Source organism: Marmota monax, unplaced genomic scaffold, assembly GCF_021218885.2.
Source record: "Marmota monax isolate L192 unplaced genomic scaffold, Marmota_monax_Labrador192_F-V1.1 WCK01_AAM20220418_F8-fsc00005, whole genome shotgun sequence".
Lineage (NCBI taxonomy): Eukaryota > Metazoa > Chordata > Mammalia > Rodentia > Sciuridae > Marmota > Marmota monax.
In genome coordinates, this window is record NW_026692254.1 from 31990728 (window position 1) to 32003207 (window position 12480).

Genomic DNA, 12480 nt, shown 5'->3' on the forward strand with positions numbered 1-12480 from the left:
CTTATGTAAGTTAATACTTTCATGGACTTTATAGCATTCCTTCCTCCACCGATATCCAAGTGAAATGACAAGCCTGTGATTTGCAAGCATTCTGGATACAACTGGAATATACTGTAGCCAACACTTTTTAAACAAGGTATTTTAAATAGGAGAGATAAACAGTTACCTGGGACTGGATGTTAATTGAATACATTCAGAGATTCTGTATTTAGTGTCTCTTAATACAGGATAAAAATGGAAGACACAGGAACCTTTCCGCCTTTCCGCAAGCCCGGTCTAAAAGAGAAAATAGTTCATGAAAACAAATGATTTCAGGAAGACTGTAGTAAGTGTAATTAAAGAAGTGGTGATGAAGGGCCATGGAAGTTTAAGGAAGCGTTATTTCTGCAGAAAGGGATTGTGGGATGCAAATTGTATGACCTTTGGGTGATGTGGGGAGAGGTTGGTGCTTTGGAGCTTGACTTTGGATGAATTTGAGCTGGCAGGCTGCAACCCTGGATACAAATAGGAACATCTTCACTTATGAATCCACTAGTTCTGTCATTACATCACGTCATCCTAGGTCAGATAACAGATTGTGAACAGCATGTGATGAATTAAGAAACTGAAATTCAAAGAAGTTAGCAGCTATTCTAAGTTCAAAATAATAATCGTGCCACACAATGATATTTTGGTCAACAACTGACCTCATGTATGACTCTTGTTCCATACATTATAATGGAGCTGAAAAATTGCTTTAGCCTAGAGTAACATGCTCAATGCATTATTCACCTGTTTGTGGTGATGCTGGTGGTTGTATACAAAGTATATTTACACCAATTCGTGTCTTTATACATGTACCAATAAAAGTACAGTACATATAGTACATACAGTATAACACAGTTATAATAGTTGATAATGACAATAAATGACTATTACTGCTATATTTGCTATATTATACTTTTTTCATTATTTTAGAGTACAGTCCTACTTATTAAAAATGTATGCTATCAAACAGTATGCCAGTTACTCTAGCAGTGGCTTTATCCGTCTTGTGTATTTGACATCTCTCAATTGCATTGTTTTCTCTCCTGCTTGATTTGATCTCGTATTTTGTTCATCATGGCCCCTAAGCATGCAAAATGTGTTGCTAATGTTGCCAGTAAGAGACCATGTCAAGTGATTGACCTGGAAACAAATTAAAAATGATTAAAGGCTACAGCATTGGAAAATCAGTGTGGTTATTCCTCACCAGTCAGGCATGTGCTATCCCAGCATGTCTACAATATTAAAGAGCAAGAACAAAGTAAGGGAAGATCTTAAAAATCTGCTTCATTTAAAGGCAAGGAGGCTAACAAGATTTTGAGAAGGACTTATATCAGACTTATAGAAACTTCTGAGCACCCAAATTTAAGATCTGACACTCATGGTGTTTGTACAATGATGAAAATCAACTAATGACATATTTCTCAAATTGTGTCTCACAGACTGTGTGTCAATGCAAGGACTCAATACAGATTTTCTGACTCCATGTTTTATCCTTTTTTATTTATATATGATAATAGAATGCATTACAATTCTTATTACACATATAGAGCACAATTTTTCATATCTCTGGTTGTATACAAAGTATATTTACACCAATTCGTGTCTTTATACATGTACTTTGGATAATAATTATCATCACATTCCACCGTCATTTTTAACCCCATGCCCCCTCCATTTGCCTTCAACAACTCTGCCCTATCTAGAGTTCATCTATTCCTCCCATCTCCCTATCCCTATCCCACTATGAATCAAAGAAAACATTCAACATCTGGTTTTGGGGGGGATTGGCTAATTTCACTTAGCATTATCTTCTCTAACGCCATCCATTTACCTGCAACTGCCATGATTTTATTCTCTTTTATTGCTGAGTAATATTCCATTGTGTATACATGCCACTTTTTTATCCATTCATCTATTGAAGGGCACCTAGGTTGGTTCCACAGTTTAGCTATTGTGAATTGTGCTGCTATAAGCATTGATGTGGCTGTGTCCCTGTAGTATGCTGTTTTTAAGTCCTTTGGGTATAGACCGAGGAGAGGAGAGTGATAGCTGGGTAAATGGTGGTTCCATTCCCAATTTTCCAAGAAATCTCCATACTGCTTTCCATATTGGCTGAATCAATTTGCAGTCCCACCAGCAGTGTAAGAGTGTACCTTTTTTCCCCACATCCTCGCCAACATTTATTGTTGTTTGTCTTCCTAATTGCTGCCATTCTGACTGGAGTGAGATGAAATCTTAGAGTGGTTTTGATTTGCATTTCTCTAATTGCTAGAGATGATGAACATGTTTTCATATATTTGTTGATTGATTGAATGTCATCTTCTGAGAAGTGTCTGTTCAGGTCCTTGGCCCATTTATTGATTGAGTTATTTGTTGTTTTTATGTTTAGCTTTTTGAGTTCTTTATATACCCTAGAGATTAGTGCTCTATCTGATGTGTGAGGGTTAAAGATTTTCTCCCAAGATGTAGGCTCTCTATTCACCTCATAGATTGTTTCTTTTGTTGAGGAGAAACTTTTTAGTTTGAGTCCATCCCACTTATTGATTCTTGATTTTAATTCTTGTGCCACAGGAGTCTTACTAAGGAAGTTGGGGCCTAATTCCACATGAAGGAGATTAGGGTCTACTTTTTCTTCTATTAGACACAGGGTCTCTGGTTGTGTTCCTAAGTCCTTGATCCATTTTGAGTTGAGTTTTGTGCATGATGAGAGATAGGGGTTTAATTTCATTTTGTTGCATATGGATTTCCAGTTTTCCCAGCACCATTTGTTGAAGAGGCTATCTTTTCTCCAATGCATTGTTGAGAGCCACAGCCAAGTCGGGGTGACACCTGGCATTTTGCCAGAGGGAGTGGTTGAGAGGTGAAGCCAGAGAGCCATTGAGATGATGATGGTTAAGTTAAGCTGTGTATTCAGTTGTATATAGACCTTTGCTGTCCGGCAATAGGGAGGCTCCTGCTGCCTCGGACGCCCGCCCGCTACTTTGGAGTTCCCGTTGAGTTCTCCTGGGGTTCCTGGAGAGTGCAAGTGGAACCCCGGTGGAGGGTGAGAGGGTTCCCAGGGAGCGTATGTGGAGTGCTGGTGGAGTTTGGGCAATAAAGGAGTTGCTGTTTGAACCTACAAGTGCTTCGTGGCGGCTCGGTTATTTGTGCCCAGCCAGACTGCGGCATGCATGTTTTTGGCACCTTTGTCTAATATAAGATAATTATAGTTTTGTGGGTTAGTCTCTGTGTCTTCTATTCTATACCATTGGTCTACCAGTCTGTTTTGGTGCCAATACCATGCTGTTTTGCAGAATTAATATTATCAAAATGACCATACTTCCAAAAACACTATACAGATTTAACGCAATTCCAATCAAAATCCCAATGACATTCCTCATAGCAATATAAAAAGCAATCATGGAATTCATCTGGAAAAATAAGAAACCCAGAATAGCTAAAGCAATCTTTAGCAGGAAGAGTGAGGCAGGTGGCATCACTATACCAGACGTTAAACTATACTACAGAGCAATATTTTTTTTTCCTTTTAAATGTTTCCATGTCTGCCATAAACTGGGAATAAGGCAATTCCAGTTTCATATTTTTTAATAGGTTTCTAATGAATTCATTCATTAAGGAAGTCCTTTTGACAATGCAGTTTGGCTCCCACCTACTTCCTTTATAATATGAATCTGTATATTGTAATATTAGACAGGTACATTACATTTCTATATATTATAGACCCAAGAATACAATTATATATCCATTGTTTTATGCAATAGTTTTTTAACTCAGTCAGAAGAAATATGTAATTATACTCTTTAACAAGTATATACATAATTATCTTTATTGATTCTCTTTGCTTTTTCACATGAATAAAAAAATTACTGCCTGATGTCACTTGTTCTCAACATTAAGACCTTCCTTGGGTATTTCCTGTAAATCAAGTGTGCTAGCAAAACATTCTTTCTTGTTTTGCTTACCTCTTTATTTTACTTTTATTTTTATAAGTTATTTTTCCCAGGTATATGATTCTTGGTTGAGGTTTCATTTATTTTTGACACTTTTAATATGCCATTCTGCTGCCTTTGACATTTTTCATTTCTGGTGGTGATTCAGCTATTAATCTTGGTGCAATTCTCCTGTATGTGTTCTTGTGGCTTTCGGTTTGTTTTCTCTTTTTCTTTCAACATTTTGGCTATGAAAGTGCATCTTTGCTTTTCTCCTTTTTGGAATTTGGTGAGTTTCCTAGATATGTTGATTAAATGCTCTTTTCATCAAACTTTGGGAGTTTTCAGTCATTACTTTTTGAATATTTTTTCTGCTCCTCTTTCTCTCTCCTGTCTTTGTGAGGCTTTCATTATGTGTAGGTTGATGCATTCGATGATATTCTACATGTCACAGAGCTGCTGTTTTTCTCCATTTTTCTCTGTTTTTCAGATTCTGTAATTTCTATTGACTTATCTACAAGTTTGCTGATCTTTTTCTTTCACTGTTGCATCTCTTCAGTGAATTTTTCACTTGGGCTGTGATTATTTTCAACTCCAGGATTTATGATATTTGATATTGATACTTACGGATCTTTATGGACATTCTATCCTAGATGAGGCATTGTCATCACTATCTTCCTTTAATTCTTTTATCGTGGTTTAATCACAGTTTGTTTAATATATATGTAATAGCTTCTTTGAAGTCCAATATTTGAACTCTCTCAAAGGCAGATTCTGTTGCCTAGTTTTCATTGTTGCTATTTGTTTTTTCGTTTGTTTTTCCCTATGTACAGATTGTACTTTCCTGTTTCTTTGCAGGGCTCCTAACTTTTTGTTGAAAACTGGACATTTTACATAATGCATGATAGCAACACTATATCATGTGTTACATTTGGAATACTAATTCTCTACCCAAGGTGCTCATGGTTGTTGTTTGCTTAAATGTGTATTTGTTTAGTGGGAGTAATGTAAGAAGAAATATTTTCAGGGGAAGTAGAGGTACTGGGAAATGAAATTGACCAAATTATGTTGTGTGCATATATGAACATATAACAATTTTATTGATTATATGTAATAATTATGCGCCAACAAAAAATTAAAAGAAAAAATATTTTTGTTTTTGTCCCTGGTGCAGAATTCCCCAAACCCTTGGACTTTCCTGAGTGATAGGAACAGCTTTCATTATTCAAAATGAGTTCCTTTCCATCACACCTGAATTTATGCTAACAAAGCAACTTAGTGTGGAGCCCCCAGATAGATAGCCTGGAGATGGGACTGGTCACCAGAAAGATTAGCACTTTCAGCCCCACTCACCAGTCTCTGGGAAGTGGGGGTTGGAGAACTGGAGATTAAGCTCCATACAAGCTCTTGAACAATGAGACTTGATGAACTACCAGATTGGTGAACACATCAAGGTGCTAGGTTGGTGGCACACACTCCCAAAGAAGGTATGGAAGTCCTGTGCCACTCCCAGGACCTTGCCCTATGCACATCTTCCATTTTGTCTGTTCCTGAGTGTGTCCTTTGTGATAAACCAGTAAATGTAAGTACAGTGGCTTCATGAGTTCTGTGAACTGTTCTAGCAAATTATTAAGCTGGAGGAGGGCACCTTGGGAATCCCTGATTTATAGCTGGTCCATCATAAGTAGGTGCCCCAGGACTTGCAATTGGCATCTGAATTGAGGCAGTCCTATGGACTGGTATCAGAATTGAGCTGAATTGTTGGACAATCAGTTATCAGGAGAATCAGTAAGTGGTTGTTAATGCTGAAAAATACTCCGTGGTCCTTGGCTGGACTAGTTTGCTCTAATCTACTTCCTTCATAGTGTGCAGCCTCTGATGTCATTCATCAGAGAACCACAGCTTGGGTCTGAGCAGAGGCGTTGCCCACCAAGTGAATCTTAATATGATAAAAAAAGTAACACAAAGAAGCCACCCTCAACCTACAACACAAGTAGATTTAAAAACCAGGTGTTTTAGGCAGCTTTTGCCACTGTGACAAAAAGACCTGACAAAAACAATTAGAGGAGGAGAAAGTTTATTTTGGGGTTCACAGTTTCAGAGGTCTCATTCCTTAGATGGACAATTTCATTCTTTGGAGCCCAAGGTGAGGCAGAACATCATGGCAGAAAGGTGTGGCAGAGGAAAGCAGCGGGGAACATGGCACCAGAGAACAGAAAGAGAGTTCTCCTCTCACTAAGGGCAATTATATACTCAAAAGGCATGACCCCCTGAGGACCCACTTCCTCTAGCCACACCTTACCTGTTTACAGTTACCCCCCAGTTAATCACTGTCAGTGGATTAATGCACAGATTATGTTAAAGGCTCTCATAACCCCAATTATTTCACTTCTAAATTTTCTTGCATTCTCACACACATGAACTTTGGGGGGATACCTCACATCTAAACCATACCACCAGGTGATAAAATTATAAATGAATATGCGAGAAATTGTTTAAGCATTTTTACTACTGTTTACTTTTATCTTTAAAAATTATAAAATACTTATTTTGTATATGATTATTTAAACCTGTTAATTTGCATTCTTCAAAAACCCTCCAAGCCAAGCTGAAAAACAGAAATTTACTCATACATTGCTGGCTACTGTGTAATTTACTCAGTCCTGATTTAGTAACGAACACCTCCTTAAAATCTGGCCACCACTCCTTCCACTTTACAATTGTGATTTTGACATAAATCAGGTATATACTAAAAAGAATTATTTGCCATTTTTTTTTATTATTTGATGAGGCTCCGGGGGGAAAAAATTAATTGGAGTCTTTTGTTACTTACTTGTGAAACATCTGGCAGGAAAAGTTAAGAGAAATATTTGGAGTTGTTTGCAGAAAAGAGAAGTGGGACAAAGTTCGGATATTAGGAAAGAGAAATGAGAGTTATTACCTCACATGTAAGGGCTTACAGAGTTCTGAAAAAGAAGTTTAGAAGTCCTCACTGTATGACAAATAGAAGCTGGCATTGGGTAACGGCTCTTTTCACTTAACTTGTGTAAGCATGTTTGTCTCTGAGCAACAGAATCTTCACCAAGGAAAAACCGGTTAAGGTTACTTGACTACTAACTCTCTGGGAAGTATTTCCAAATTAATCTGAAATATATTAATAGATGTGAAAGGGAAAGAATTTTGTTGTCAAATAAGTTTAAGATGTTCTGGGTTAAATAAGATTCCTTATTGCAGGCATTCTCAGAACCTTGAATGTCATGGCATGCACCATCCATCTACAAAAGGGTGATAAGGCACACGATACTTCCCAGGCTAACTTCAACAAGGAATCCCTTTCTTGAGAATAATCTTTTAAGATCAACATTTTAAGGACCACTGACTTAGATTTTTTGAGACTCTAATAACATGAAAAAATGAGTAGGATTTGGATACATAGCTACAAGAATAAAAATACAAACTTTCCAGGCAGAGGACCCAGAGTGAGGCAGGGCACTGAATCAAATGACCAGAAAAGGATACAGAATAATGAAAAAAGGGGTGAAGAGAAAGGGAGAAAGGGCCTTTAGCATCAAAGCAAGAACTACAGATTTTCCTCTGTAAATTGTGGAGAGCCATTGAAAGTTTCTCACGAGGAGCCCATGCCAATATGATAGAGCATTTATTCTCTGTTTTCTTCTAGCAGTTGCAGAATTTCTCATCTAATTCATCCACTTTGATTTGACTTTTGTGCATGGTAAGAGATAGAGATCTACTTTCATTCTTCTACATATAGATTTCCAGTTTTCCTAGAATCATTTGTTTAAAAGGCTATCTTTTCTCCAACATGTTTTTGGCACCTTGGTCAAATATCAGGTGACTATATTTATATGAGTTTGTCTCGGTGTCTTCTATTCTATCCCATTGTTCATCATGTCGGCTTTGATGTCAATACCATGCTGTTCTTGTTACTAGAGCTCTGTACTTTAAATTGCAATCAGGTATTGTGATACTCTCAGTGTCACTCTTCTTGCTCAGTATTGCTTTGGCTTTTTTGAGTCTTTTATTCTTCCAAGTGAATTTTAGGACTGTTTTTCTCGTTCTGTGAAGAATTTCATTGGTGTTTTGATGAGGATTGGCATAAGGCAAGGAAGGAGTAGAGCTTTTGGAAGTTTACTGGGACTACAGGTTGTTTCATGGATTTAAGGCAAACTGGCCACAATGGAGGCCAAGATGCCCAGTAAGCAGACAGTCAGGGAGAGGTGTAACAGCAGTGGGAATGGAGAGGTAGAAATGAAAGAGAGAAGAATCAAAGTTAATACTGTCACATTTTGAAAAAAACTACCATGCAGTGGGGGAAGTTATTCAATTGTTCATTCACAGGGCTTGTGTACCAAACCCTGTGCCCAGCATGTGGCATACAGGATTAGATGACAGCATCCCAGTCCCTGACTTTGTGGAGTTAGAAGGAGGAGATGGTCCAAACAAGTAATGACAGGTGTGAGGCACATTGCCAAAGGGTCAGTACAAGAAAGACTTCTCTGAATGGACATTGACAAATGTTTTCCCACTCAACAGTAGCCTTTGATGAAGTAGGTGGGGTACTGAAAATACTCCTATTCTAATAAGACTAATAAGACATAATAATTTTTTAATATCTCATCAAATTGGGAACATCTATTCCTACCCTCTCCAAAGAACGTAGGGTGATGTCTGAGCAGAAGAGAGTCTCCCAGTCTTATTTGTCTCCATCTGTTTTTCCCTTCTGCTTACATCAGACCCTGGAGGAAAAGAACAGCACAGCAACAATTTATTTCACCCCAGCCAGGCACGACCTCCAGAGCCAGCATTCACTCCCAGAAACAGATCTGTGGGGCTAAATTCTCTTGGTTCCTTATAATTGACCTTAGCGATCTTGTGGTGAGTTGTCAGTCCTCCTCATAATGCTGCTCTGAGTATGATGTGTGTATATACTCTGAAGTCCTGGTAGTAAAAGAAATGTCCTGATATTTCCATTCCCCTCTGACTTCTGAGGAGGGTAGCACTGTTGCAATGAAGCCTGTTGGGTTTGGAAATGCCAGGGTGGACCCAGGACAGAGTTTGGCAGCTGGGGCTAGAAAGAGCTAAGTGACTGCCTGAGAAAACAAAAAGAACTTGAGTGTCCCATCTGGGGTCGGGATGTAGGGTCTACAGAAACAGACTGCATCCAAAGGCAGGAGTGATCAGGAGAATAGAAACCTCTTGGGGACTCACAGATCTTGGGGAGGGCTTTGGATTTCCACCCCATGTGAAGGTGGGGCCAGTCATCTCTTCTAGTGCTGAAAAGGCAGAGAAGCCCTGTAGCTGATAAGGGGGATATTCTGTTTTTACATCATGAGAAATTTATTTCATACTTTTTTCCTTTTTTTTTTATAAGGCGAAAACCTCTTTTCAAATAAAAATAAGAAAGAACTCCATTACATAAAACAGATAGCAAAAGGTGGTCTTATGGTTGACTTGGACGGTGAATTGGGGCCAAAGCTTCCAGATTACCCCACTGGAGGGACCTCAGCCCCTGAAGAACATAGCATGAAAGCCACTGATACAGTTTGGCTCTGCTGATTTTATAAGTGAGAAAAACGAAGTCCACAAAGTGGGACTGAACTATAGAGGGTCCAGAGCTCCTCGGGAGGAATGGCAAAAACTACAGTCAATATTACTTTGCTATCAGTCCAAAGTTGTCTATTTTCAGCTTTCATCTGTCCCTAGCTGGAGACCACTCACCTGTTTACCAACCACCATTCATCTTGTCTTCCTGGTCAAAAAAAAAAACGAAAGAAAGAAAGAGAGAGAGAGAGAGAGAGAGAGAGAGAGAGAGAAAGAAAGAAAGAAAAATTCTGGCCTTTCTGCCATCAGAAAAATGCAAATAGAAGCATCTCACACATAGAAGGTCAGATTTAGTATGCTATGAGGAGTCAGGTATGGCAGCACTTGCCTGTAATCCCAGAGGATAAAAAGTGCTGGGGAATGTGACTCAGTGATTATGCTCCCAGGTTCAATGCAAAAAGAAAAAAAAATGCTATAAGGATAAACCTATGGCTCCATTTCAACTAATTCTTTTTTCTTTTTTCTTTTTCTTTTTCTTTTTTTTTTTTTTTTTTTTTACAGTTTTAAAACCAGTAATTGCACATTCTTGTAACTCCAGCAGCTCAGGAGTCTGAAGCAGGAGAATCACACATTCAAGACCAGCCTCAGCAACTTAGCTAGTCCTTGTCTCAAAGTACAAAAGAAATTAAAAGGGCTGGGGATGCAGCTCAGTGGTAGAGCACCCCTGAGTTCAATCCCCAGGACCAAAAAAGCCTAAAACAACTTCCCCCCAAAAAACACCTAGTAATTATAAGCATTCTAAAAATAATGTCATCATTTAAGCACTTATAGTATAATAAGGCAGGTTCCAGGAACTTTAAGATTCTGGGTAACTGTGCATCTAAGGTGAATACAAAAACATATTTCCACATTTATAGATATCAAACCACTTACTTACTTTATTTATTTATTTATTTTATTTTTCTAGTGCTGGGAACTGAAGTCAGGAGAACTCTACCACTGAGATATATCACCATTCCCTTTTAATTTTAGACAGGTTTTCACTAAATTGCTGAGGCTAGCTTCTACCTTGCCCCAGTCTCCTGAGACACTAGGATTACCAGCATCAGCTCCATGACCAACTCTCAGACCATTCATACATATCTATTCATTTGGGTATTACCATTACAAGAAGTTAGAGAAAAATTTATAACATATGGCTAGCTTTGTGATTTAAATCATAGGCTCTGGAATCAGGCATCCTGAACTCAAATGATAGAACTAACTATTTATCCACTGTGCAGACCCTTGGGGGAAGTCACAACCTGACACTCAGTTCCCCCTTCGGTAAAATTAAGAAACATTAATATCTACCCCTAGGGTTATTGGTATCTGTAAGTCAGATGATATGTAACATGTTAGCACAGTATTTCAGACAGAGTAAGCGCTCGGTAGATGTTACTGTGGTTTCTGAAAAGACATGAGACAAGACCAGGAGCAGGATTTCTGCTGCAATATCCGCAGGCAATTCATTCTGTAGACGTGTGAAGCTTTTATATAATTGCATTGCACTACTTCTCTCACTCCTTAGTAATTAACATCTCATCTGGAGGACAGCTCAGGACAAGATCTTTTTCCCATCTTTCTTGAAAAGTGAATTTGATTCCATAATTGGGCAATTGTGCCCTCGTGTGGCAGGCTGTGGATGCAGCTTTTTTTTTTTTTTAATTTTTTATTGTGGGTTGTTCAAAACATTACAAATTTCTTGACATATCATATTCCACACTTTGATTCAAGTGGGTTATGAACTCCCACCTTCACCCCATATACAAATTGCAGAATCACATCAGTTACACATCCATTGATTTACATATTGCCATACTAGTGTCTGTTGTGCTCCGCTGCCTTTCCCATCCTCCACCCTCCCCCCTCCCCACCTCTCCCCTCCCCTCCCCTCCTCTCTCTCTACCCCCTCCACTGTATAACCCTGAGGGTCTCCTTCCATTTCCAAGCAATTTCCCTTCTATGTTAACATTTAACATGGTTGCAGCTTTTTATCAGAAACAAGAAAAATGTAAGTAATGTCAGCAAAAAATGGCCTTTGGGCTCCGTTCAGAAGACCCCAGTTTATAAATGACTCCCTGTTTCTAGAGGGAGTTGTTGATATGGGCTTCTAGAACTAGAGCTAATGATGCCACCTTGCTCATCATGATAAACACTGAGTTTAAAAGCCAATCAGATGTCAAAAGCTTATTAAGTCATTGTCTACTTGTAATGGTCCCAGTTCCACTCTGATGAATAATACTGTTTCTCATTACATTGTGAAATGGCCAAAATATTTGAGATTTCCCTGCACAGTGCTTTCATTGCTCTTGTGGTTTTCTCTATTCAAATTCACTTACTCAAGACTCTTCTTCCTGTAATTTCTACTCATCCAGTAAGACCCCCTTCAAAGCCCATCTCCCTCAACATCTCCAGACTGGATAGAGCTATCTGCCTCTCCCTGACTCTCGGGGCACTTTGTGTTTTCTCTGCAAATTTCTATTGTTAACAGTTTTTCTCAGAAATAAGCAAATTAGACTTGCATAAGCCACATGAGGACAGGTCTCTTTGTTTCCCTGAAATCACCTTGGCACACAGAGCACGCAGAGCACTGGCTGCACAGGGGGTGTTCAAAAACACATGTTGCAGCCAAGTGTGGTGGTGCACACCTGTAACCACAGCGACTGGGTAGGCTGAGGTAAGAGGATCACAAGTTTTAAACCAGCCTCAGCAACTTAGCGAGACACTGTTTTGAAATTAAGTTTTTGTAAAAGAGGGGGCTAGGAATGTAGCTCAATGGGAGAGCACCTGTCTACCATTCATAAGGGCCTGGGTTCAATCCCTAGAACTCCACACAAAATCAGGTGTTGTATCAATAAATTGTTCAGTTATGCATCTCTCTTAGGACCACCTGTAGTATGGGGATGCATTCTCTCTACAA